This window comes from Chlorocebus sabaeus, chromosome 16 (genome assembly GCF_047675955.1).
Source record: "Chlorocebus sabaeus isolate Y175 chromosome 16, mChlSab1.0.hap1, whole genome shotgun sequence".
Taxonomy (NCBI): Eukaryota; Metazoa; Chordata; class Mammalia; order Primates; family Cercopithecidae; genus Chlorocebus; species Chlorocebus sabaeus.
Window position 1 is genome coordinate 58,008,015 of NC_132919.1, and position 22,395 is coordinate 58,030,409.

Genomic DNA, 22,395 nt, shown 5'->3' on the forward strand with positions numbered 1-22,395 from the left:
GAAAAAAAAACAAAAAACCAAAAAAAACTAAGGATCAGAAAGCTGAGGTGACGCCCTGGGCAGGATTCCCCCAGGTAAATTTCCCACCTCATCCCCCTAGAAGTCTGCTCTCCAAAAGCTGAAGAAGGCTCTACTTTCTATGTCACGGGGCTCTAAGCACTGGGATTACCAAAGTTTATTTTCAACAAGCCTTAAAATCTAACCCCTTATTGGCCTTGTGAACAGGGCAGGCCTCTTACAGAGAGTAGAAGGGTAACGGAACGACACACATTCAGCCTATACTGGAGATTGTGGTAGCCACTCAGCCTCATGAGCAGATTCCCAACTCTCACCGTTAACATCCTCCCACTTCCTCTTACAAGCTTCTCTCTTGCTTTCAGTCTCTCAATCTTTCTTAAAGTGAAATCCTCAACTCTAGCCCCAGGAATCTAAAGGAACAGATTGTAGCAATAATCAAGGGTATCATCAATGATTACTCCTTTCCAGTGGGCATTTACAGTCAATACTGAACCCAGAAGGCTTTCTTAATTTCTGCCCTCTTGGGATGTCGCTCCTTGGACTTACTGATGCATTTTTGAATAGTGAAAACATTTTAGGCAAGGGGAAATATTGCCCTCTGCAGGGCATACGAATCTCAACGTTTTAAAGGCGATCGCTCACCAGCACAGCACATGTGATTTTCAGGGATTCTTCATTCTTCCTCTACTTTTAGGTTCATACAGCTGGTGACAATCTTGTTGGCTGGAATGACTTCTGCACACATTTATTGCTCAAGTATAAAGAGAAAGAGAATGCCAAGAAAAACATTTAAAGTTCCATTCATTTTGCAAAAATGTGTTGATGCAATACTTCTCAAAATCAGGTGAACATGAGGACAGTTTGAACTTGAAGTTGCTGAGGATCCTTCAGTGTTGCTGGGAAAGCTAAGTCCTGCTTAGCTTATCATAACACCACACAGCTAGCAGGAAAGGGAGTGTCACGGGTATTTCAGGTTTTCCTTCCAGATCCTGTACAGAAAATAAGAAGCTATGTCTCCCCTAATGTGTAGCCTCACACATCAGCTACAATAAAACTCTTTAAAAATGCAAGATTAGGCCTGGATCGGTGGCTCACCCCTGTAATCCCAGCACTTTGAGAAGCCGAGGTGGGCAGATCACTTGAAGTCAGGAGTTTGAGACCAGCCTGGCCAACATGGTGAAACCCCGTCTCTACTAAAAATACAAAAATTAGCCAGGCGTGGTGGTGCACCCCTGTAATCCCAGCTACTCGGGAGGCTGAGGCAGGAAAATCACTTGAACTCAGGAGGCAGAGGTTGCAGTGAGCCGAGATCACACCACTGCACTCCAGCACCTGAATGACAGAGCAAGACTATGAATCAAAAGAGAAAAAAAAAAAAAATGCAAGGTTAAATTAAGAGGATTTCATGATGTTAGTCTCTATGACTTCAGTTAAGTAAAATCACTATGAAGGTGAAAATAAATACTTACCTCCATGGTCATAGAGTCCTAATCAACAGAAATCTTGGAGAAAACATAAGAAATAATACATGGCTTTTTTCTTAAAAAAAAAAATGAAGGGAATTATCAAAAGCTAAAGATAGCCTGAAAAACAGCGGATCGATTAGAAAATATTGAGGCAAAGTAATTAGTGCTAAACTCTATGTAGAGCAGCCTCTGTTAGCCAGCAGGGAAGGCTGGGCTGAAGTCAAAAACTAGAAGGCAAAAGCTTCAGGAGTCCTTGAGACATAATTATCAAATGCATGGAGTTTAATTCTGTATCTTAAATTACAAATATCTAAATGTGGATGTAAATCTTCACCTAGGTCAGGGCTTCTGAGAAAAGGCTTCTCATGCATATTCTGTGAATATAAAAGAGATTTTTAGAGGATTCTCTAAGTATTTTACATCTGAACCCCTTAAAAAAAAGTCTGCTTTAGGCCAGGAGCCGTGACTCACGCCTGTAATCCCAACACTTTGGGAGGCTGAGGTGGGCGGATCACTTGAGATAAAGAATTCGAGACCAGCCTAGGCAACATGGTAAAGCCCTGTCTCTACTAAAACTACAAAAAATTAGATGGGTGCAGTCAGTGGTGGGCGCCTGAAATCCCAGCTACTCAGGAAGCTGAGGCAGGAGAACCGCTTAAACCCGTGAGGCGGAGGTTGCAGTGAGCTGAGATCATGCCACGGCACTTTAGCCTGGGCAACAGAGCTAGACTCTGTCTCAAAATAAATAAAAACTAAAAAGTCTGCCTTAGAAGGCCAGCTCCTCCTCCCACCTTTCCTTTATCTGTAAACAGTACTATTGTTTCCAAGACTCAGTGTTGTCACCCACACCCAGCAATCCACCCAATCCAATGGCTCATCCTGCTTGATGTCATGTTTTTCTAGGGATATGTCCCTTCCTTCTTAGAGCCAACACTCTTGAAGTGTGGAGCAGAGAAAGGATCAAAAGGGAAAGGGGATAGGTATTTAGTGAGTTTAATTAAATTATGTATTAAAATTTAATGAATTTTTCATAACGTCATTCAATCACCACAAAAAAAAAATTCCTCACAATAATCCTGTAAGGAAACTGAGGCTCGGAAAGTTTAAGGAACTTTCCCAGGGCTTCCTGGCCCATCAGATGTGGAGGAACAATCTTGCACCCCGGACTGTGTTACCCCAGTCCCATGCTTTTCCCACCATCTCATTCTGCCCCCCAGGCAAGTGCCTATGTAGAGCCGTGCATGGATCACAATGCAAATGGGACCCCTGTGTTTTTGCACTATCTACTCAATCCGTTACTGCAGCCCAGCCTCAAAGTTAGGCTAGGATTTCCAGTTGACAGAAATAGCCCCATAGTTAATCTGTCTACCTCTTCTTGTACTCTCTTTCAAGCTATTCAGATAATCCCTTTTCTTTCCTTCTTTCTGTTTCTTTCTTTCTTCTCTCTCTCTCTCTCTCTTTCTTTTTTTTTCTTTTTTTTTCTTTTCAGACGGAGTTTCACACTTGCTGCCCAGGCTGGAGTGCAATGGTGCGGACTCGGCTCACTGCAACCTTTGCCTCTTGGGTTTACGTGATTCTCCTGCCTCAGCCTCCGGAGTGAGATTGCAGGCACTCACCAACATGCCCAGCTAATTTTTGTATTTTTGTAGAGATGGAGTTTCACCACGTTGGCAAGGCTGGTCTCAAACTCCTGACCTCAGGTGATCCACCCGCCTCGGCCTCCCAAAGTGCTGAGATTGCAGGCAGGTGTGAGCCACCATGCCTGCCCCAGATAATCCCTTTCAAATTAATCTTACAGCAACACAAGTCTGTGCCGCCCATTAGCCATAAAATTAAGGCCAAATGTGTTGATCTTGAACCAAAAGCCCTCTACAATCTGGCATAACCCATAATTATCCCTATACAAACGCCTCTCCAAGGCAAATGAGAATCTTCACATTCCCTAGGCATATTTTTATGTCCTTCCAGTTTTGAACAAATGCTCAGTACTAACAGAAGCATCCTCTTCCCCTCTGCTTCCTTCAGGAATGATTTCAAGGCCGGGCAAGGTGGCTCACACCTGTAATCCCAGCACTTTGGGAGGCCGAGGCCAACGGATCATGAGGTCAGGAGATCGAGACCATCCTGGCTAACACGGTGAAACCCCGTCTCTACTAAAACTACAAACAAAAATTATCCGGGCATGGTGGCAGGTGCCTGTAGTCCCAGCTCCCCGGGAGACTGAGGCAGGAGAATGGTGTGAACCCGGGAGGCAGAGCTTGCGGTGAGCTGAGATTGCGTCACTGCACTCCAGCCTGGGCAACAGAGTGAGACTCTGTCCAAAAAAAAAAAAATAGAATGATTTCAAATGTCAAGATTCATCCTTGTCTTCCCCAGACACTGGAGTCACATTGCCTTCCTTCCACCCCACCTCTGCCACTTACTAGTTGGGGGACCTTGGACAAGTCACATAAACTCTCTGTGTCTCATTGTCTTCTACTGTAACATGAGGATACCTACCTCATAGAGTTGTTGTGAGGCTTAAATTAGTGAATACATGATACTTCAAAAAGTGTCTGACACATTGTAAATGCTCTGTAAATTTAATTGTTATCGAAATCTTCATCATTTCCATCATCATCATCATCCTCATCATTTCTTGTTCAAAATTTCCATAGACCTTTTAGTACCTGAATATATTTGGCATGAATACATCCATTACTTTGGGCAGGGTTTTCTTTAAATAGTTTGTGGTTTTGTCCTATATCTGTTCCATCTATTTTTGTTACAGCCTATAGAAATTGAAACAGAATAAACCTCGCTAAGACAGAATCTACGAAGACAACTCTGTTCTTGGTGTCTCCCACACTGAACAGCAGAATCTTGACTCAAATTTACTAAAATCTATTTTATTGAGCTAACATTTGTTGAACATGTATTTTTTTCCAGGAACTGTGCTAAACACTCTTTTTACACATTCTCATTTAATCCTTGCAATAACTTTATGAGTTATAATTAACCCCGTTGTACAGATAGGAAAACTGAGATTTAAGGAAGTAAGCTGTACATGGCCAAGGAAATATCCCAAACTCAGGTGATTAAGGCATCTGTATACATTCCACTTATAGTCATAAGCACAAATAATACAACTGACTCTAACAGGCTACTATAGCTTGGATGGGTACCCCTCTTCCCTGGGTTTATTGTTGAAATGTAATCTGCAATGTGGTTGTGTTGGGAGGTGAGGCCTACTGAAAGGTTCTTGAGTCAACAAGGGTGGATCCTTTATTAATAATTAGTAATTATTGCTAATTAATTACAGTAATTCCCTACCTTGGGGGTGAGTTCACTCTCTTGATTATTAGGTTGGCGCAAAAGTAATTGTGGTTTATGCCATTACTTTTAATGGCAAAAATCGCAACTACTTTTGCGCCAGCCTAATAGTTCCCACGACAGCTGGTTGTGAAAAAGTGTGGCACCTCTCCTTTTCTCTGTTGCTTCCTCTCTCGCCATGTGACCTCTGCACACACCAGCTCCCCTTCACTTTCTGCCAGGAGTGGAAGCAGCCTGTGGCTCTCACCAAATGCAGATGCCCAATCTTGAACTTTTCCAGACATCAGAATTTCTAAGCCAAGTAAGTCTTTTTTCTTTATAAGTTATCCAGTCTCTGGTATGTCTTTCTAGCAACACTTAATGGACTAAGACACATGCCATACTTACGTTCTCCTGTGAAAATTCAGATCCTCTTCATTAAGGCACTAGTGAGAACCCTTGGCCAAAGTGGCCAAGAACCTCTGTTCCAGAATCTTCCTTTTCTTGTGTTGCCTCTCCTCACGGTTTTAAATACCGTCTACATGCTGATTTCTCCTCAAGTTTTATTTCTAAGTCAGACTTCCCCTAAACTCCAGAATAATATAGCGAGCCACCTTATCAAGATCTCTGCTTATATTATATCTCAAATGTAATAGGTAAAAATCTAAATTTCTGATTTGGCTCCCTCAGATTTCTCTAACCATAGCCATCTCCATTTCAGTTAAAGGAAGTGTCATTTTTCAGGAATTTGGTCCCCAATCCTTGGAATCATACTCAACTCTGCTTTTTACCTTTTTTATTTTTATTATTATTTATTTATTTATTGTTTTATTTTTTTGAAAGGGAATCTCGCTCTGTCGCCCAGGCTGGAGTGCAGTGGAGAGATCTCGGCTCACTGCAAACTCTGCCTCCTGGGTTCAAGTGATTCTGCTGACTCAGCCTCCCAAGTAGCTGGGATTACAGGTGCCCACCATGATGCCTGGCTAAGTTTTGCATTTTAGTAGAGATGGGGTTTCACCATGTTAGTCAGATGGGTCTCAAACCCCTGACCTCAAAAGATCTGCCCGCCTCAGCCTTCCAAAGTGCTGGGATTACAGGCATGAGCCACCGTGCCCCGACCCCTGACCTCAAATGATCTGCCTGCCTCAGCCTTCCAAAGTGCTGGGATTACAGGCATGAGCCACCGTGCCCCGCCTCAACTCTGCTTTTTCTCTCATCTTCCATATTCAGTGTTTCAGAGATATAGGTGGCTCTACTTCCAAGATTTTTCTAGAGTATGAGCACTTCCCACCACTTCTGCAGTCATCACCTTGGTCTGAGACACCATCATCTCTTACCTGGTTGTAATTCCTGCCTCTGACGGAATTGTTCTGTGCACCTGGAAGGCTTTTCCACTGCGTATCTCACAGCTTGCATTGTCACCTCCTCAAGTCTTTGTCCAAATGTTATCTTCTTAGGGGCCTACCCTGTCCACTCTACTGAAAACTGCAACCTCATTTTCTCCCCCTTACCTGGGCTTTTTTTCCCACATAGATCCATTGCTTCCAAATATAATAATTTCCTCATTGTTAACACCTGTGGTTAGCCTTCTGCTAGAAGGAAGTTCCATGAGGATTTAGATTTTTGTCTTTTTTATTCACTGATAAATCCCCAGCACAAAGAACAATATCTAAAATGTGGCAGGTGCTCAGTAAACACTTACTGAATGAATCAATTAGTAAAGCTGAGATTCAATCCCTGGCTGTCTCAGCTCTTGACAACGTGATTGCTGTGGTGCCCTCCAGAAGAAGAGAAGGTCTTTTTAACTAGATCAGAGACCCTCTGATGCAAGCCCAGATTAAACACAATACCCTGTAGCTGACATTCCTGGGTAATACCGTTGCACATCCACTGGCTGTCATTGCTTGGACACATCACAAACTAATAATGTATTGCCCAGTGTTATCTAGTCCGTATCAGGACAGTCTTTGGTATAGAATGTACACAAGCAGACATTTGTGTGGCTTCACAGTAGTGTGGGCAAAGCTAGAGGCTGAGTTTGGGGATAATGTGGAGAAAAGGCAAGAGGCAAGACAGGGACCAGTCACCAGGAACAGAAGTCGTCACCTGGCAAGAAGTCCCAGGAGAGAACGCCACGAATGTGAATCTGGGTTGACCCAGAGGCTGGCCCTCAGCTGTGGAGTACAAGCTCAGGAACCCCATCTGTTTATGTATTTGGAGAAAATATGAGCCTCGAGAGTGGACAACATTAACTGGGAGCTCCAAAGTGATGATGACAATCAAAATGGTAATTTAGAATTTAAAATTTCCAATGAGTACTGCAACTTCCAGGGGCACTAGGTACCCATTTCACTACCCAGTGAGTTTTCTCCTGTAAGTGAGATACTCAGGGGGCCAAAGCATAATCCATTGTCAACGTATTAATTTGCCATGGAAAAAAATGAAATTATAGGCTGGACGGGGTGGTTCATGTCTGTAGTCCCAGCACTTTGAGAGGCTGACGTGGGTGGATCACTTGAGCCGGGCAACATGGCAAAACCCCATCTCTACCAAAAAATCAAAAAATTAGTAGGATGTAGTGGCATGTGCCTGTAGTTCCAGTTACTCAGGAGGCTGAGATGGGAGGATCGCTTGAGCCTGGGAGGTCAAGGATGCAGTGAGATGTGATTGCACTACTGCACTCCAGCCTGGGTGACAGAGTGAGACCCTGTCTCAACAACAACAAAAAAAAAAAAAGTAAAAGAAAAAATGAAATTGGCATGGACCAAGGTAAAACCATCTTGAGAACGTGCCGCCACCCCAGGTTGGCCTAAATCTGTGATGAACAAATACCTGCAGCTGACCCAGCAGAAAATGAAAGTGAATGATACAATGTCTCCTAGAAAACCCTAGAAGTGGCTGTACATTTGTGTTCAATGGTCCATGAATAGCTAAAAGTGTAGAATGAGTCATTGAAGGAATGAGCACAGCATGCAAGGAGGATGATAAATAGGGTTGGTCAGACAGAAGGATATGGTCCGCCTTGAGGAACTGTGAGATGTCAGCCTGGAGCCTGGGTTTGGGAGGTCTTATGGGAGTCGACAGAGCATCATCATAAAAGTTCTTGAGTAGAAGTCTGAAATGATGAGCCAGGATGTATTCTGTGACTCAGCATCAGTTAGAACTTTCCTGTTGCTTGTAACAGGAGATCCAGTTGCAACAATAAAGCATATTTATTGGTTCTTAGGACTTGAGGTATGAAATGTTTCAGGTACAGTTGGAACATGGCTCTGCTTTAATTCCTCCACAGTTCCATCAGCTTTGTCCTTCTGTCTGTATCCGTTCCACGTTCAGGGTAACAAACACCCCTTGTGATAAGTGAAATGCCTGCAGAATTTCTAGGCTTCATTTTTACATTTCTAGGCTTCATTTTTACATATTTTACAATAAGAATATAATGTGAGCACATTTGTAATTGTTAATTTTCTAGTAGTCTCATTTAAAAAAAAAATTTTAAAGGGCTGGGCACAGTGGCTCATGCCTTGTAATCCCAGCACTTCGGGAGACCAAAGCAGGAAGATCGTTTGAGGCAAGGAGTTCAAGACCAGCCTGGGCAACATAGCAAGACCCGATCTCTACAAAAAATTTAAAAATTACCCAGGCATGGTGGAGTGCCCCTGCAGTCCCGGCTACTCAGGAGGCTGAGGTGGGGGAGGATTGCTTGAGCCTGGATCAAGATTGCAGTAAGCTGATTGTGCCACTATATTCCAGCTTGGGTAACAGAGCAAGGCCCTGTCTCTTAAAAGTAAAAAATAAACAGGTAAAATTGATTTAATAACATTTTATTTCTCCCAGATGTCCAAAATTTTATTCCAAGATGCAATTGATATGAAAACCAATTATTATTGATGAAACATTTTACATTCTGGGGCAAGCGTGGTGGCTCATACCTGTAAATCCAGCACTTTGGGAGGCTAAGGTAAGAGGATTGCTTGTGTCCAGGAGTTTGAGACCAGCCTGGGCAATATAGCAAGACTCTGTCTCTACAAAAAATAACAAATGAAAAAATTAGCCAGGCATGGTGGTGTGTGCCTGTATTCCCAGCTACTCAGGAGACAGGCAGGATTGCTTAAGCTTGGGAGGTTGAGGCTGCAGTGGGTTGTGACTGTGCCACTGTACTCCAGCCTGGGCAACAGAGTGAGACCTTGTCTCAAAAAAGAAAAAAATTACATTCTAGTTTTAATGAGACTTTCATTCCTATTACATCTATGAATATGTATGCATTTATGAATAAATAAAATAAATTTGTTACTACAGGCATTTCAAAAAGTTTGCAAGCCACTGCTGCCTTAAGGAGAGCGAGTCTTTACTACACATGCAAACTCAGACCTATTGAATGACATTAATCTTAATAATCTTAAAAAACTAAAAGAGAATTTTAGAGTCACATCACTCTAATTCTCATGAATTGTATAGCAATTCTACACACATAACATTTTGAATTAACCATATGCATCTGACTAGAGTTTTTCAAACAGATGAGTGATGATGTGAACCCCTGTAATATGCAAGACTATGCCACACGGTACATAGGATAATTTGTAAAATTTTGTGTTTATATTAGGAAAATATACCTGGCACGTTCAATAGCAATGGAAATGGACAGCGAACAGTTGGAGTTTGGGTAATATTGAAATATCTGGCTGGATGAGTTACAGAAACTAGAGATACACGCCAATACATACGTCCCCTCTGCTGTCTATAGAGATGGTGTAGCTTCTACTTCCTTCCTTAGCAGACTCCCTGGGACTTTCCCTCCTTTGCCATCCGAACAGAGAATCCCAGAGAAATCCAGTTTCTCTTTTTTCTTTCCAGCAAGAGCAAACACCAAAAGACTTGGCCATTTCTTACCCTCCTTTTCCGTGCTTTCTGAGTGTCTATAAAGGAGAGTTTCTCAGTGTTTGAAAACCACAGATACCTCCTTCAAAAGTCACATCAGGGACTAGGCCTGTGGGCCTCGTGGCTCATGCCTGTAATCCCAGTGCTTTAGGAGCCCATGGTGGGAGGATCCCTCGAACTCAGGAGTTACCCAGGAGTTTGAGGTTATAGGGAGCTGTAATCATGCCATTGCACTCCAGCCTGAGCAACAGAGCAAGATCGTGTCAAAAAAAAAAAAAGTTACATGAGGTGAAACCTTAGAAGATTCATCAAAATATCAAAACAGTGTGGAGTCTTATGGAGTCTTTTTTTTAAAACAGATTCAAATAGGACAGTTATCCAGACTACCCTTTCCTGCTTTTAACTTCTGTCAGAAGTAGTGGACAGAAAAATACCAATGTCAGAGGACAAAGGGGGTCACTCCTGGGGAGGAGCTCTGACCAGTCTTTTAAACTTTGCCTTACCTTGCATGGCAAAGAGTTCTGATGAGAGAATTTCAAACACTTGTAGGCAAATATCCTGAAATAGCAACAATAGCAACCCTGGGAAACCACCTTATTTACTATGAAACATGATCTACATGTCTTTGTTATGATGGTACTGGGGGAAGTCATACAATGCATGTGGTAGGTTGGTAACAACACATCAGAATCTAACCTAATGTTACAAGGAATATAACTAGAAATGGTAATGCACTTGGTACAACCTAAAGTGTTGAATCCATATTAATGAATCAAATGAAAAACTATTTATATCTGGTAATGTTCAAAAATATTTTTTTCACTTATGCTAATGTTGCTATTAGTGATGGTTAGTTTTTTGTTGTTGTTTGTTTGTTTTTTGAGATGGAGTCTTGCTCTGTTGTCCAGGCTGGAGTGCGGTGGGGCGATCTTGGCTCACTGCAAGCTACGCCTCCTGGGTTCACGCCATTCTCCTGCCTCAGCCTCCCAAGTAGCTGGGACTACAGGTGCCCGCCACCACGCCTGGCTAATTTTTCGTATTTTTAGTAGAGATGGGGTTTCACCGTGTTAGCCAGATGGTCTCGATCTCCTGACCTCGTGATCCGCCCACCTTGGCCTCCCAAAGTGCTGGGATTACAGGTGTGAACCACCGCGCCTGGCCAAGAGTGATGGTTTATGTGTTGACTTGGGCTAGTACCAGTTATTTAACCAAACACTGATCTAGATGTTGTGGTGAAGGTATTTTGCAGATATGATTAACATCTAAAATCAGTTGACTTAAAGTAAAGGAGACTATCCTAGATAAAATTTATCAACCTCATTAGGTCAATTGGAGACCTAAAGAGAAAAAAACTAAGACTTCCCAGGGAAGAAATTTTGCCTCAAGATGGCAACATCAACTCCTGCCTGAGTCTGCAGCCTGTGACTTGGCCTACAAATTTCCAACTTTCCAGCCCCTACATTTGCACTAGCCAATTCCTTAAAATAAATCTCTCCATCTTATGCACGCATATACTCTTGGTTCTGTTTCTCTTGGGAACTCTGATTCATTTATTACATTTTGCTAAAAAATAATTCAGGGTGTCAAGACACAACCCAGGCCTGATCGTGCTGCTTTTTGTTGCAAAAGGAAACCAGTCCCATTTGCTCCATCCCTCGGAAATCCATTGGCCAAGTAGGACTCGGCAGTGCTCACACATAACTCAAGGTGGCGTTCATGCTTTACTCGAAAGAGCCGGGCTTCCTAGTTGCCGGCCACGCCTCACAGACTTTCCCTGAGATTTCAAGACAGCCCAATGACTCAGCAACGGGAAAGAGAAAGCATAAAATTTGGACCGTGCATACTGCAAACGTATCCAATGTACACAAGTTTGCCATCACTATCAACAGGAAAATTCACTTTGGGGATGAATGCTTTCTTGGGAGCCCCATTTCTTTGGTAGGATTTAACTTACTCTAAGCAAATAATCACTTGGACAGTCCTACGAAATCCCCCACATAATAGGAACATGGTTGACTCGCCATTTTGTCTTGTTTCTGCCTGCCACAAAAGCTAGGCCACCTATTCATTGTTCTAGATTTTCTTACTTTTCAAGTTTTCGGGGGTGTCTTTTGGAAATTTAAGCTCCTGGAGCCCGAGGGTGCTGCATGCATGTCTGCATGTTTATGCACACAGGGCATGACTCACCCTGACCCCAGGATGTCAGCTGCCCTACCCGCGGTCCTAGAGAGACAGACTCTGCCTGTGCCTGCTCTGCAAACCCCTTGGTTAATCCTGCTGGTGGCCAGGACCATAACCTGCCATTAGGCCGTGTCCTTGACCACAGAGTGTAAAACATTTTAATGGTACAGGCTTGTTTAATCCCTGCATTATTTTGCAAGATAAGTTTGAGATGTCTTTACTTTTTGAATTTCTGCTTTGCATATGGGGAAACAGGACCAAACACACTGAACATAATGCAGTGATTCAGAATTAGAATGAAGGACTCCTACCTTCAGTTAAAGGCGCTAACCTCCCTAAATGTCTCCCATGAAAGTCTTCCCTTTCCCTGCCACTGCCGACTTTCACTTTATACATATACTGTTTGTTTATTTTTTAGAGTGTACACATTTACGTAAGTACACAGATCAATGTCTGTGTTCCTGCAGTTTTAAACCTTGTGCCAATGGTGCAGTGCTACTGCCATGACCCAAAATTAGAATCTTTTACATTAGAATCTGACTTGTAGAATATACACACAGTCTCCCTCTTAAAGATACATAATTCAAAATAGCAGGTAGAAAGCCCTGAGAAATCCTATCCAAAATAAAAAATGTAATTCTATTTAATCACATAATTTCCTAATTTACTTGAACGGAGATCACTTTTTTGCACTGTACTCTTTACTTTAACATCAGTAATATTCCCTGTAGCACCCTTTTGGAAATGCTGAATAAAATTAGAATTTTTTAATAGCATAAAGTTGGGTGTGTAGACCGTGACTACCCCTCCCCTCCAACAGTCCACCTTACTATGCAGAGGAATTTCGGAGTTCACAGAATTAGTCTTAGAGACACCTTGAGTTATGTGTAAGCACTGCCGAACCCTACTTGGCCCATCAGCAGTTCCGAGGGATGGAGCAAAGTTGGATTTCTGTGGCTTCCCAAAGCATTCCAATAGTTGACAAAAGCCAGTTTCAGGATTAGTAGTTTTCTAATCCTGAAATTAAGGAGTAGAGCTCAGTTTACATGGGTTAAATAGTACTCTCTTCTACTTTGGATGGGCCCTTCCCTTCCTAAGCACACAGGCATCTCCCAAGGTCCCCTCGAGCCCCCTCCAGCTGTTCCAGTCTCGGCACCAACAGGTGCCTCCTACTCCTAATCCTTTGGAAATGTCCTTCAGTCATTTTCAGTCCCTTAATTCTTGAAAGGTGACTTGATTACAGGGATATTCCTAAAAATCCACTACAATTTTTGCTTTTTTAAAATTTTTATTTTCAATTCTAGGGTACATGTGCACGTAAACAAGTGCCATGGTGGTTTGCTGCACCTGTCAGCCCATCATCTGGGTATTAAGCCCAGCTTGCATGAGCTATTTTTCCTAATGCTCTCCCTCCCCCCATCCCACTCCCTGACAGGCCCCAGTGTATGTTGTTCTGCTCCCTGTGTCCATCTGTTCTCATTGTTCAGCTCCCACTTATGAGTGAGAACATGCAGTGTTTGGTTTTCTGTTCCTACAATAGTTTGCTGAGGATAATGACTTCCAGCTCCATCCATGTCCCTGCAAAGGACATGATCTTGTTCCTTTTCATGGTTGCATAGTATTCCATGGAGTATATGTACCACATTTTCTTTATCCAGTCTATCATTGATGAGCACTTGGGTTGATTCCATGTCTTTGCTATTTTGAATAGTGCTGCAATAAACATAAGCATGCATGCATCTTTGTAATAGAACAATTTATATTTCTTTGGATATATATACCCAGTAATGGGATTGCTGGGTCAAATGGTGTTTCTGGTTCTAGATCTTTGAGGAATCACCACACTGTGTTCCACAATGGTTGAACTAATTTACATTCCCACCAACAGTGTAAAAGCGCTCCTATTTCTCTGCAACCTCACCAGCATCTGTTATTTCTTGACTTTTTAATAATTGCCATTCTGACTGGTGTGAGGTGGTATCTCATTGTGGTTTTGATTTGCATTGTTTTAATGATCAGTGATATTGAGCTTTTTTTTTTTAATCTATCCCCAAATGAAAGCCAACTCCAGGCAATGACTTTTCTCTACAATGATCAAAGCCCTCATTCTCACAGAGGAACACACCCTTAATCCTTTTTATCTGTCCAAGAGAGTGGGTAGCTTTGCATCCACTGAAGTTTCTCACACTACCCCTGGTGGTCTTTCATACCCATAGGAGCTAGAAAGAGGTGTGGGCTTTGTTTGAAGTGTTTTAGGGGTCAGAAACCTTATAACAGTGACCCTACATGACCAGGAATTTGTTGTTGAATATAACTGAATGTTAGTTTTCAAACTCTGGATCATCTCAGAAAAACATTGACTTAGAAGGAATAAAACTACTGGGCATTTGGTGGTCATCCCACGCTGAGGAATTTCCTCTGACTTCTTTGTGAGCTTTGGGACCATCGATAAGACCGGTCTTCAGTTTGTGACCCTTGCAAACTTTTTTATCAAGATAATAATCTTAGTTTTCTTTAAATAATTATAAGAGCTAAGCCCAAAAGCGCAAGGAGAACTGATAGAATCAGCCTCTTTTCTGTTAGAAATGTGATTCCTAATGTTCGAATGTATTTTGTTTAGAATCAACCAACTCTCCCCAAATCCCAGAAAACAAAACAAACAAAGCCATGCCACTTACAGGACCAGTAACATCTACATCTAGAAACAACCCTACTCAAATGTTTCTTCCTTCCTAAAGCTCAGGATTCAAAGTAAATGAAAGAGACTCCTTAGTGAAGATTTTAAGAAGACAGAATCCAACGAACTTGAATGATTTGGGTTCTGTCCAGCTAAGAGAGAAAGAAATAAATTCATCTCTTAAGACTTGGTTCATGCCTACTTCCTCCAGGAAGCCCTCCCTGACCACCACCCCATGCAGCCTAGCTTTAGCAAGGGGCACTTTTCTCTGAGCCCTTAGCACCAGGGACACAGCTCCATGCACCCTGCGAATATAGCACAAAAGGTTATGACGATCTTCTCCTTGGTACAAGGCCTGATGCCCATTCACCTTTGTAGGCCAAGCACATGAAGGTTTACTAAACTAAATTGGGCCTCCCAGGCTGAGGATTCTGGGAGTTCAAGCATGAGTGATGGCAAATGCTGCCTGTAGAGTTCAGCTTGTAGCCCTCCCCATTCACCCTGCATCTGATGGTTAACATGGCTTCATCCCACTGGTTAGTTTATCAAGAGGTGGTCACTCTTACTCTGGGAAGATGACCATAAGGACTGATTATGCTTTACTTCCATCATTCTCACAACAGTCTATTTGAAAAGCCTTTGGTTGGGTCACATGGACCCTCAGCCATCTTCAAGATAGAGGATTAACTGCCTTTATTATAGTTTTCATGATTATTTTACTATACTATCTATGGAATGCATGTTATTTGCCAGACCCTGTGCTTAGACCTTTACATATTTAATTTTGCTTAACTCCAACCTCTTAATGTAGGTTCTCCTATTCCAAGTCTACAGATGAGAAAACTGAGACTTTGAGAGGTTTAGATCCTATTCAACATCACAGAGCAGCCAGAACTAGAAATCACTCATGCAAAAGTTCATCTGTTTATTTAATTTTACTTAACTCTAACCTCTTAATGTAGGTTTTCCTATTCCAAGTTTACAGATGAGAAAACTGAGACTTTGAGAGGTTTAGATCCTATTCAACATCACACAGCAGCCAGAACTGAAAATCACTCATGCAAAAGTTTGTCTGTCTTCTGTTACCAAACTCCACTGCTATCATAGAAGATATATTAAAATGTGAAATTGAAATACAAAAGGAAGAGGTGGAGAAGGCAGAGGACAAAGAGGGAAAGAAAAAGAAGGGAGAGTGATATGGTTTGTCTGTGTCCCCAAACAAATCTCATCTTGAATTCCCACATGTGTGGGAGGGACCCGGTGGGAGGTAATTGAATCATGGGGGCAGGTCTTTCCCCTGCTTTTCTCGTGATAGTGAATAAATAAGCCTCACAAGATCTGATGGTTTTTAAAACTGGAGTTTCCCTGCACAAGCTCTCTTCTCTTGTCTGCTGCCATTTGAGATGTGCCTTTCACCTTCCACCATGATTGTGAAGCCTCCCCAACCACATGGAATTGTGTGAGTGCATTAACCCTCTTTCTTTTGTAAATTTCCCAGTCTCAAGTATGTCTTTATCAGCAGTGTGAAAACGGACTAATACAGAGAGGAAAGGAAGAATAAACTGGATAATTTTTTTAAATTAATTCCTTTGAAAGAAATTAAGGACAGAACTTTTAATTTGAGTGATGCTGGTAGAAGTGATGCAGGTTAAATCTTACTATAAAAGACAAAATATTTATCTTAAAAATAAGTAACTTCCTGCATTAATTATCTATTTCTGTGTATCAAACGATCCCAACACTTCGCCACTTAAAACAACCAATATATACTATCTCACAGTTTCTGGGTGTCAGTAATTCAGGAACCACTTAGTTGGATGGTTTTGGCCCAGGGTTTCTCATGAAGCTGTGTCAAGCTGTCAGCCAAGGCTGCAGTCATCTGGAGGCTTCACTGAAGGCCTGAAGGATCTGCTTCCAAATTCATACCCATGGCTGTTTTTAGGAGGCTTTTATCCTTGCTACATGGGACTTTCTATAGGTTGGCTTGTGACTTAGCAGATGACTTCCCACAGAGAGAATAATTCAAGATAGAAAGTATGACCATGACAGAAGCCACAATGACTTTTATAACTTAATCTTGGAAGTGATATGCCATTGCTTCTGCCATGTTCTGTGTGGTGCAGAGAAGACAGCACAGGATGTAAATACTAGGCAGAGTCCATTGGGGATCATCTTGCAGGCTAGCTTCTACCCTCTCCAAGGTACAACCTCACAGAAAATTGCATTGCCTCTGAATCTGGGGTCTACTGCTGAGCATTCAGCTGATGAAGTTCAAATGTTCAGTAGGCAAAAGCCACGAAAATGGGCATGTCGGTGGCACTTTCAGACAGAAGGCAGATGTTTAGCATCATCCATGAAAAAGGAGAGAATCAAACAGGTCATTTGTATGCATAGATGGAGGCAAGAGAATCTCAGACAGACTTCAGTACAGGGTGTAGAGGAATGAGTGGAGACCACTTTATCAGAGACCACTCAGACCACTTCAAGAGAGACGATTGTATGCATCTCTTTTCTACTCATCTTCAGTAGAGTTGAAATCATCCATGGAGGAATTTCATCATGCAAACCAGCCAATGCTACAAACCAGGACTTTTTTTGTTTTTAGGAGAATGATTTGTTTAAACATTTGCCAGGACACCAGTGAAGGAAACCCACTTTCATCTTTTTTTTTTTGAGAGGGAGTACAGTGACACGATCTTGGCTCACTGCAATCTCCACCTCCCAAATTCAAGCGATTCTCCTGCCTCAGCCTCCTGAGTAGCTGGAGTTACAGGTGCCCGCCACCATGCCCCACTAATTTTTGTATTTTTAGTAGAGACAGGGTTTCACCATGTTGAACAGGCTGGTGTTGAACTCCTGAGCTCAGGTGACCCACCCGTCTCAGCCTCCCACAGTGCTAGGATTACAGCCGTGAGCCCGGCCTCCCATTTTCATCTTGATCAGGATCCACTGAAGCTCACACAGTCATAGATAAAGGTCTGAGTTTGGTACCAATCAACTCTAGGTCTTGATAATAACAGGATAATTGCCTGACCGTAACAACCCACATTAAACAGATTAATTCCCTCATATTGCACTGGTGGCAACCAATGCTGTCTTTTTACATATGTAAGTCAAGCATTACAAGGAGTACATTCATTTTTCAACAAGTATTTTTAAGTTGTAGTTTTATCTTATCATCGAAACTCACACCAGGCACCTTGATCAAAGAAAGTTTACAGTTTATGGCAAATACCTGGAAAGAATGACAATGTTTCTAACTTTGATCCCTTGCCAGTAGAGCATAGTTAGTAACTAACAAACTAAATAAATAAATATTTTTAATTGCATTGGATTCCAATCTTGAGGGAGGTTAGTGATTTTAGTTTGTTTGCAACAATGTAAGATAACAATGTCTCTTAATTTTTTAAGTCTAACTTTCAAAACCTGTCACATAGCATGTAATAAATCCAGGGGCCCATCCACACTGGATCAAATAAACAAAATATGATGGGTATGCACCATGGAATATTATGCAGTCAAAAAAGGAACGAGATCATGTTCTTTGCAACAATGAGAATCAGCTAGAGGCCATTCTCCTAAATGAGCTAACACAGAAACAGAAAACCAAATACCACACATTCTCACTTATAAGTGGGAGCTGGCTGGGCACAGTGGCTCATACCTGTAATCCCAGCACTGTGGGAGGCTGAGGCAGGCGGATCACCTGAGGTTGAGAGTTTGAGACCAGCCTGACCAACATAATGAAACCCTGTCTCTACTAAAAATACAAAATTAGCTGGGCATGGTGGCACATGCCTGTAATCCCAGCTACTCAGGAGGCTGAGGCAGGAGAATTGCTTGAACCCAGGAGGCAGAGGTTACAGTGAGCCAAAATCACACTATTGCACTCCAGCCTGGGCAACAAGAGCAAACCTCTGTCTCGAAAATAAATAAATAAATAAGTGGGAGGGAGGGGGAAGGATAGCAATAGGAGATATACCTAATGTAAATGATGAGTTAATGGGTGCAGCACACCAACGTGGCACATGTATACATATGTAACAAACCTGCACGTTGTGCACATGTACCCTAGAACTTAAAGTGTAAGAAAAAAAAACATTGAGTGCAAAAGGTCACCCAACTTCCTATGATGAAATTTTAAATTAATGGGCACCTTTCAACATCATTTGCTTCCTTATCTACACTTGATTCAGAAATCTGCATTTTTTATTCTTTTATATGACTTTTAAGTAAAAGATTTATATGGACTTGAAAAAAAATAAGTGGGAGGATATCAAGGACACATGAATATAAAGATGGGAACAGTAGACACTGGAGAATATAAGAGCGGGAGGGAGGGAGATGGACAGAGGCTGAAAAGCTGCCTATTGAGTACTATGCTCACCACCTGGGAGATGGACTCATTAATATTCCAAACCTCAGCATCATGCAATATATCTTTGTAACAAATCTGCACATGTACCCCCTGAACCTATAATGAAAATGGAATTACCAAAACAAAACACAACAAAGAACTGTTACATAGAACCTGTCCATTCGATTCAACTGACCAACACTGATTAGTTACCAACTGTCGGCCAACCCCTTGGGGCATGTACATTCTAGTAAGACATAGTCCCTGTCCTTTGGTAGTTTAATCAGAGTCAAGGACATTCAAAGATGTAGGTGTTGCTCTTAAAAAAAAAAAAAAAAAAAAAAAGTGTAAATTAAGTTTAGCCTACACTTGCCTCCCTGCATATTTTAAGCTCAGCCTAAAGGTTTCTCTGTACATAGTGAACTGTAACCTCACTGGATGTATAAATAGACCGTAACCTAGTCTTACATCAATCACCAAGTTTGGGCCAATAACAGACAGCCAACTACTCAAACCGTGTTCAAATAGGACAAACGCTGAGCTGTTGCCAATCCAGCTATCCTGTGCCTCACTTTCGTTTGCTGAATGTCATTTTCCTTTTTCTGTCCACAAATCGTCTCCAGTCACACAGCAGTGCTGGAGGATCTCTGAACCTATTCTAGTTTGGGCGGCTGCCTGAGTCGTAAATTGTTATTTGCTCAGTAAACTCTGTTAAATTTAATTTGTCTGAATTTTGTTCCTTTATCACACACTTGGGCCAATATTTCCCTAAGTAAACAGCTACAAGTTTTTTAGCCCAGTCATTAAGAAGAGTACAGCCTCTATATTAGAGTCCCAGTTCACGCTCCAGTTCCACCATGTAGTAACTGCATGACCACAGTCAAATTATTTAACCTCTTTAAGTTTTAGTTTCCTCATCCATGAAATGGAATAAGCATAGTCCCTGTCTCTAAGCTGATCATGAGGATTAGATAAGATAATGCAAACAAAATACGTTGTAACATATCTAACAGATACTAAACCCTCTATTAAAAATAGCATTTATTGGCCGGGCGCAGTGGCTCAAGCCTGTAATCCCAGCACTTTGGGAGGCCCAGACGGGCGGATCACGAGGTCAGGAGATCAAGACCATCCTGACTAACACGGTGAAACCCCGTCTCTACTAAAAAAATACAAAAATCTAGCCGGGCGAGGTGGCGGGCGCCTATAGTCCCAGCTACTCGGGAGGCTGAGGCAGGAGAATGGCGTGAACCCGGGAGGCGGAGCTTGCAGTGAGCCGAGATCCGGCCACTGCACTCCAGCCTGGGCGACAGAGCGAGACTCCGTCTCAAAAAAAAAAAAAAAAAAAAAATAGCATTTATTCTTCTTCTTCTTCTCCCTGCCAACCCCTGCTCAGGATTGTAAAAAAGCACAGCCACTTTCTCAGCTTTAATTACATCTCTAGTCTCTACTATAAAGCCATTTCCCAACCTGTACATTCCAAAAATGCAGGTCATTTCATTCTCCGCCAGTCCCCAAATATCCATGGTAATCATAGACACCAACCAAAAGAGAAAAGCCTACAAGTGAAGTATTAAAAGGGTGACATCAAGATCTATCCCAGATACCGTGAAAGGGGCAGGAGGAGAGTGCCACACTTTTGTGGTATATCCCTTACACATTCTTATGTTACTGTCGTTTACTCTCCAAGAAGTCACGTACTTTGACTATTGCAAGTCTCTGAACCTCCCTGGGAGGAGTACACAGCTCTGTACAACCGTGAAGTTCCTGCATCATCAATCACCCAACAGCCATTCTCCAAGGATGTTGCAGAGAGATTCTAGGAGTCATCATCTATGAAGCTCAAGGGCATAAGCTCAGCGATTCCCAGGGTGCAGTGAGTAGACTATGCTTTCATGGACTCTCACTGTCCATGGCACACGCCTGGTGCTCTCCCAATGCTCCAGGGAGAGTAAGATGGTTTCTCCTGGCTGCTTTCCGTTAGTAGAGAAAATCCTGCACCTCCCTCCTTTAAGGAGCGGGGCACTAGTAGACTGGGTGCAGTGGCTCACGCCTGTGGTCCCAGTACTTTGGGAGGCGGAGATGGGAGGATCACAAGGTCAGGAGTTTGAGGCCAGTCTGGCCAACACAGTGAAACCCCATCTCTACTAAAAATACCAAAAATGAGCCGGGCGTCGTGGTGTGTGCCTATAATCCCAGCTACTTGGGAGGCTGAGGCGGGAGAATCCCGTGAACCCAGGAGGCGGAGGTTGCAGTGAGCCAAGATCGCGCCACTGCACTCCAGCCTGGGCGACAGTGTGAGACTCTGTCTCAAAAAGATAAATAAATAAATAAAGAAGTTGAAGGGTACAGGATCAAAGAATCACAACTAATGATAAAGATTTAAAAACAATAAACAAACTTCCATAATAGTTCATCACTGATCAAGTTACTGCTATATTCCAGGCAGCATACTAAGTGACTTACATAGACTTTCTCATCAAATCCTCTCAAAAAACTCTTTAAGAGGATGCAATATTATCCCCGATTAAAACTGAGAAGACACCGCGGCTTAGTGGTGTTAAGCAACTTGCACAAGGTCATGTGGTAAGTTTTCAATGCCTCCTCATTTCTAAAAACTTGTATTTAGAGAGTTTCAAAAGTCCTGGAGAAGAAGAGAGAAAACATAATTTCAACATTTCTTGGGTTGCATTTGTCATGGGTCGGGATAGGGAGTGGTTGAATGAGTAAGATCGTCAATGCCTTTAGGTGTTTGCTGGTTGAGCCATCTTCCCTCGCAAACAACTATTCCCGAAGCGTGAACTGACGTCATCACCCAATTCTGAAAGTAAATACATGGTCTAAGTGGTTTTACAGTTGTTCTTAGCCTCACTTCAGGCTGGGGCAATCTTCTGCTAGAATGGAGGAGGGCCAGGAGTTCTAAACAGAACAGAAAAACTCAGTAACCTTCCCTTCTTAAGCCCTCATGGGCTTGTTTTCCTGTTTGAGGCATAGACACAGTTAATTCTGGCAATTAGAGCCCTCAGAGTACTGCTGATTCCAAATGAGAGAGTCGTATTTTTATTATGTTATATTCACAGATGCCCCCTCAAGCCCTCCATTTCTGTTCATCCGCTGAAGATCACTTACTGAGTTTAAGATTATCCTTGAGTTTATGTACATTCTAATGCAAATTAAAATGGTGATGAAGAACAAACAAGTGTTACAGGAAAGAATCTGCCTTCTTTAATCTCAGAAAGTGGAAATACACTGCTGAAAGAGATTCCACAGTTAACAAACTTTACAATTTTAAAAAATGTCCTAAATTTGACTTGGAAACGCAGCATGTGAACTCACTGGCTGACAAGAAGCAGCTTGTAGAGGCTCAGCTTTGACAGCAAGGAGGCCAGCATTCTGGTTCTAGCTGTGCCACCAACTAAGAGGGTAGCTTTAGAAAAGCTAATCCACTCAAGAAACAACAGATGCTGGTGAGGTTGCAGAGAAATAGGAGCACATTTACACTGTTGTTAGGAATGTAAATTACTTCA

At 42.3% G+C, this 22,395-nt stretch overlaps 1 long non-coding RNA gene across 1 annotated transcript in view; it reads right to left on the minus strand.

Moving 5' to 3' along the window:
- Positions 1–681: 681 nt before the first annotated feature.
- The window catches only part of LOC140708778 (uncharacterized), a 58,863-nt gene continuing 37,149 nt past the window's right edge, over positions 682–22,395 (minus strand). Inside the window, exon 3 of the long non-coding RNA XR_012088979.1 lies at positions 682–769. This is a non-coding gene — a long non-coding RNA (uncharacterized lncRNA). The remainder of the gene's footprint in view (positions 770–22,395) is intronic.